This window comes from Misgurnus anguillicaudatus, chromosome 19, assembly GCF_027580225.2.
Source record: "Misgurnus anguillicaudatus chromosome 19, ASM2758022v2, whole genome shotgun sequence".
Lineage (NCBI taxonomy): Eukaryota > Metazoa > Chordata > Actinopteri > Cypriniformes > Cobitidae > Misgurnus > Misgurnus anguillicaudatus.
Window position 1 is genome coordinate 44,906,881 of NC_073355.2, and position 6,366 is coordinate 44,913,246.

Below are 6,366 nucleotides of genomic sequence, written 5' to 3' on the forward strand. Positions count from 1 at the left end.
AATGACATATTGTGAGCCTCAAACAGATTGTTTCCTCTTTCTTATCTAAACTTTGTGCATGCAAAAGACTGCTGGAAAACAGACAAATCTCAACATAACACCAACTGTGACGTTACAGTCGTGATGTACACCCCAACATTAAATTACACATTAAATTAAGTACAATGTTGTTACAATGCTAAAATAAAATTGTGACTGCCAAGTTAGTGCTATATGCTAGTTAATGCTATATACTAACGTTACACTGTAAAAAATTTCTGTAAATTTACAGGGAAATTCAACAGCAAAATGCTGTTTTCGTGTAATAACAGTAAGTTGCTGTTTTTTACAGTGCATTGTGGGTAGACTTGCTCACTTCAGGTCGGTTGTCGAGCAACAACAGAATGTTACTGTTATTTAACAGTATTATAGCATATTTTTTGTTGTGCACGCCATTTTGGATTGTCTGCATGAGGTAGGTCTGCAGCTTTATCGATGCTTGTGCTAATTTTAAATTACATATTACTTTTAAATATTGCATTTTATCCAGTGAAGCTTTTCAAAAATAAATCAGATTTAATTTCCTATTTTAATCAGGCAAAGCGGGTATTCTACCATCACATCAGTTACACTCACATCCGATCACAGGTAAGAATTCACCAAAGTTTTATCCAACCTGTTTATTTTACTAAAATGTGTGTAAAAGATGAATGAGGAACGATCAAAATCAATTATGGGTTTTGTGTCTTTACATTTTTAATGTGTGCATTCTGTCTCTGCAAGTGAAAGATACGCTTGTGTTATCTGCAAATTTGCCTGGTTTTTGTATTGTCTTAAAATCCTTTTAAAATCCTTTGTTACCAAGTATATCTACAAATAACACTAAAAAGATCTGATATTTGTAAATTCATTACATGCTGGTTAGCTGGTTGAAACATCCTGTTGTATGTGGCACGCTTTTATTGGTGGTAAGACACATTAAGTTTATAAAATGGACATTGTCTCTGTTGCAAACATGATTTCAAACTTGTTAAGTCATTATGCATCAAGTACAAGAAAGTGCAGTCAAACTTGAATTTATGTTTATGGTTAGAAACTGATAAAAGTGTTACAGTTTTGTCCGTAGCAAAACCAATTGAATCGCATCAAAAGATTACTTCTTGACTCATCTGAATTACTTTTATCCTCCATGTAGGGTTATTTTGGTGCTTTGGTGCTATTTTTGTCCTTATTCCCTTTTCGTGCATTGTGTAGACAAACAAATATTACAGATATTATTAAGGTGAGTAAAAGATGAGAGAGTATTATTTTGTATAACCATTCATGTTATGAGTAAAATGTATATTGCCTCTATGAAATATTATCAAGTCTTTTTGCAGATGTTAATTATCATAAATTGTTATCTTTGCTAATAGATGTGTGCCACTCCTGCTGACTTTAAGAAGACTAGTAACTCACCTGTGACACCTTGTTTGATCCTGTTTGGTAAATATTGACATTTTTCACTAAACAAGGCCCACACTCCAGGCTGACACAACTTTTACTTTCTTTCTTTCTTTCTTATTCTTTATGCCATTCCAGCATCTTTGGCTATATTCTTGGCGAGAACCGGTTAATGATAACATCTTCAACTTGCAAAAAGTGAGAGCAGCATCCACACTGGAAGTCCTTTAAAGGTAACAAGTTATTTTTCAATTTTTTCATTAATATGGTACTTAGTATGTTGACCTAAAAGGAATGGTTCCACATAAAATAATGATTTATCATTAACTTAACTCAATTTTAACTTGTGACTGTCTTTAAAGGTTGAATTTGTAACTTTTGAGGAGGCAATTTTGGTAAGGCTTCACAATAAGGTCTCATTTGTTAAACGGGATAGTTCACCCAAAAACCAAAATTCTTTCCTCATTTACCCTTATGTGGTTCTAAACATGTGAGTTTATTTATTTTGTTGAACACAAACTGAGATATTTTAATAAATGATGGTAACCACACTGATGACAGTTCCCAAGTCAATGGGCAGTGCCAACCTTGTGCTTACCATCATTTATCAAAATATCGTCTTTTGTATTTAACAGAATAAAGAAACTCATACAGGTTTAGAACCGCATGAGAGTAAATTATGAAATAATTTTCATTTTTGGGTGAACTATCACTTTAACATTAGTCAATGTATTAGCTAACATGAACTTACAATAAGCAGTACAAAGAAGTATGTAGTAATTTTTGTTAAGAATAGTTAATAAAAAGTAATTTGTTGTGTTCGTTAGTTCACACTTCATTAATGTGACAAATCCAACTTTTAATAATGTCTTAGTAAGTGTTAAATTAAAAGCGCTGTGTAAGTATCAAAAGCGCTGTGTAAGTATTGTTTATTGTAAATTCATGTTCACTAAAATAGTTAACTTATGTTAACTAATGACACATTTTTGTAAAGTTTTATAAAAAAAATTGATAATCTAAGTCAGAGTTTTAAATCATTCTCTATTCTCTTTTTATTTTCAGACGCTTCATTAAAATCATACCGCGAACCAAGGCTGCAAAGGGAAAAGTGACCTCTAAAACAGGAAAACTGCAAAAGAAGACCATCAACAGTCAGTCTCAAACTATCAAATCTTTTAAAAAGACTTATGGACTTTGAGTGGTACTTCATTTAAAATGTAGCTGACACTTCCCACCAATACAGTTTTTTTTTAAATATGGTGGGCTGCAGTGATGGCAGGTGACTTTTCTGAGGAGGCACGAATGCATATCTAGCCAAAACATTGTCATGTGTGTGGCTCGTCATTTCAAGATGTGCGTTCGGCGCGTCATGTGAACCTGTGCATCGCGTGTCATGTCAAAATACGTGCCTGCTCCAGACACTTTGAAGGGGATTATGATAAAAGAGATGCTCACTTTTGCCATACTAGCTTAATCTCATGTGTAATCAGAGTTTAGTGTTAAATGAGTGTCTTGCGAGTATCATGTCTTTTTTATTCTTTATCATATTCAAAGCGTTTGCGGCAGGCACGTATTTTGACATGATGTGTGATCCATATAGGTTTACATTACTCTCCATTCCAGCCACCACTGGTGGGGTGGTGTTTTTAATACTGGTTTGTATATTATAGACCATGTTTTCGTATTTAAAATTGGGCTGGTGTCTGGTAAAGAATTAGCAAATTAATGTTTTATTGAATTCTTTTAAAAATGTGGTGTTTTTACAGTTGTAAAACTTTTGTGCTTTTTTGAAATCAAAATTTTAAACTACATTTGTATTTTAAGTAAAGATAAGGCATCTCAATATTGTTCTTTGTTTGTTTGATTTTTTGTGTCATTTTTTGTATTATATGTTATTGGTGCCTTTTAATTGCACCACAGTTTATGCACTGAATATTAAAATATATCTGCTTGTATTTCTGCCTGTTTTATGGCATAACAAACATAGCATAACAGTCAATCTGGTGTTGAATAAAGAATAAAAAATTCATAACCTGTCCTTTTTTGTTTTATGTTATCCACTTAAATTTTAAAATAATGGAGGTGTGACTAATACAGTATGTACTGTAAATTAACAGGTATATGATGCTAAATAACAGTTTTATGCTGTAGATAACAAAAACAGTATCATGCTATTAAATAACAGCTGTATTCTGTAGGTAACAAAAACAGTACCATGCTGTTAAAATAACAGTTGACTGCTGTAGGTAACAAAACAGTATCATGCTGTTTTTTCTAATAACAGTATCCCGCTGTAAATTAACAGTGCAATGCTGGCAACCACAGCTTCCAGCATAATACCGTTTTTTTACAGGGAAATTTTTTACAGTGTAGGCTTACAGTTTTTCTCGGTTGCTTAAACACATTTCCTGAAACTATGCCTCATATTCTTAAAACAGGAAAACACAATATCATAACGCCTCACCCAATACTCCAAACATCATATTTTCAGGTCAAAATGAAGTTCTACACTCAAAACCATTCACTCTTAATGAAAAACCAACATTTTCCCTCAGACAACACACAAATGCTTTCAAAAGCACACACACTACAACATAGTATTACACACTGGTGCAATAAATTCAAAACAATATTTCCAAAACTGGTAAGTTGCAAGTTGCTTGTGGTTCTCCCCTTCAAAAACCTTTTTACATGACCAAAAAAGACACAATCAGTATATGCATTAGCCCATTTTTATTCATTCATGTGCTACACAGCACCACTGTAATTTTTTTTTATTATTATTACGCCTCAACATCCCGTCTTTGTTTTGGGTCAGGGCAGCGAATCTTGTCCACATCACAAGCTATATTGATCCTAGCCAAGAATCAAGGGTAAAATCCTACTGCATGATCCACCCCTGGCATTCATCTACTGATATGTCGATCTGGAAGGCAATTTGATGCATTTCTTTATTCCAGTAGCATAGTCCAATAGTGTATGCACACTAAAGTTACTGTACAGAGCAGTCTTACTGTAAGTACACCGATCTGTTTCCACTCTAAAGGCTCTGAAGATGGAGGCAACAGTGAAGCGACTCAAATTAGGCTTTACTCGTTGCTCAGCCTCAAGGTCATACCATGGACAAGGACATGGTCAACTAAAGTGGCTCGAGTTTTATCTGAGACTGCTTGTCACCTCGCCCTACGTTTCCCTCCTCCTCTTTCACCACGTCCTCCTCCTCTTCCTTCTCCTACACCATGTCCTCTACCTCCTCCTTCACCATGTCCTCTTCCTCCTCCTTCACCATGTCCTCCTCCTTTCCCTCCTCTTCAGCGTCCTCTTCTTCTTCTCCCTCCTCCACTTCCTCCTCCTCCTTCACCTCGACCTATTCCTTCATTTCTCTGTGGATCCATTGTTCCAAAGCTCAGTGAACTAATTCAGGTTCTTTTATCTATCTATTGAAGTATCTGATTGATGTGTGTTCAATTTTGACTCTTAGTGTTTAGACCTTGGTAATTGTTTGCTAATTGAGCTTAAGCTGTGCTGAATTGAGTGAACAGTATTGAATGCTAGTGCTTTTCATATGACCAGATGGTGTAAGTTCGGAGAAATGTAGGGATTTGTGTGTAGAGTTTTGAAGTAACAGTTCACCAAATCTGACTCATGTGTTAAAGCATTGGAGTAGTGTTTATAGTTTAGCAAAATGATTGTACTTCTTGAAAATGGTGTTATGTTTTTGAAATTTTAGTTCAAAAGCCTGGTTATATTGTTATAGCAATCAAGAAAAACTGTAAGTTCTACACTGAAAAAAAATATGTTGACTTTAATTAATTTTATTATGGCAAGAAGATGCACACAATAAATTTATCTAAATCCAGATATATTCTTTATGTTGAGTGTACTTATAATTTAAAAATTGAATGTACCTATATTTTATAAGTAATAACTAGTAAAATAACTATTTTGAGTAGAATGTACTCAATTTGTTTATGTTCAGTACACTTAAATTATCATTATTAACATTATGTGCAACCAGATCAATTTAATGAAGTTTATTTGACTAAGTTCGGGAGGAACATGGTCATGTGATCCAACCAATCAGTGCAAAGAGGTGCCTATAAATAGCAGTCCCTCACATCTGTCCCATGACAGATTTTTTGCAGCATCCCTCCTCCACCCCATCACCTCACTCTCATCTAGATTCATTTATAACAGTTAAAGAGGGGGGAGTACTCTGGGTTCAGGCTAAAATTCCGAGCTCGGAGCCCTCTCCTTGGACAGCACGCAAAATATGGTTTATATCATTCCCTTTCGATTACATGTTAATGCAACTTGTGAAATGGTTCATTAATATTCAGAAAAATAAGCAAACCCACTCTTACTTTATTAAGAGATTTTTGCTCTCCCAAACAAGAGTGCCAGAAACTTAAAACAGAAACTCTTCTAAATCTCAGAGATAATAAGTCTTTCTTTTTTGTTAAAAACACATAAAATAGCATTTAATTTTAAATTTTACTCTCCAAATTCAGTCCAATGCAAATCATGCTGGGAAGTACAAGTCAACTGCCTAGTTAATTATATTAACTTAAATAATTCAAGTAGTTTCAATACAAAATTATTAAGTTAATGTCCTTCTTGCACATTTGTGTGGATTTTACATGATAAAATTAAGTTAAATGTAATAATGTGTTGATTTAGAATTACTTAAATTTTTTGTGTTATTTTTACTTTTTACAGTTAAATTTAGTAAGGCACATAATATTTTTTTACAGTGTACTATTGACATTACAGTTACGTTTTGTAGGTCAATATTGTAAAAAAACACAAACTTACCACTCAGAAACATCAATCGCCGTTCGGCCGCCCTTATATTGAAGGCGGCTCTTTCGCGGCCCGTCGGAGGCAAACGCTATTTTCAAGCGATTTTCCGCCAGTTATTTAATATATAAATATTATATATTA

At 34.0% G+C, this 6,366-nt stretch overlaps 1 long non-coding RNA gene across 5 annotated transcripts; it reads left to right on the top strand.

Annotated features, from left to right (window-relative positions):
* Positions 1-241: 241 nt before the first annotated feature.
* Positions 242-3,473, top strand: LOC129423748 (uncharacterized). Of its 5 annotated transcripts, XR_012359417.1 has the most exons (6): positions 242-627; positions 1,175-1,261; positions 1,395-1,464; positions 1,561-1,655; positions 1,785-1,817; positions 2,485-3,472. It is a non-coding gene; the product is annotated as an uncharacterized lncRNA (long non-coding RNA). The 5 variants fall into 5 exon arrangements; XR_012359416.1 differs by having other exon boundaries at positions 1,561-1,817; positions 2,485-3,473; XR_012359415.1 differs by lacking the exon at positions 1,785-1,817.
* Positions 3,474-6,366: the final 2,893 nt, after the last annotated feature.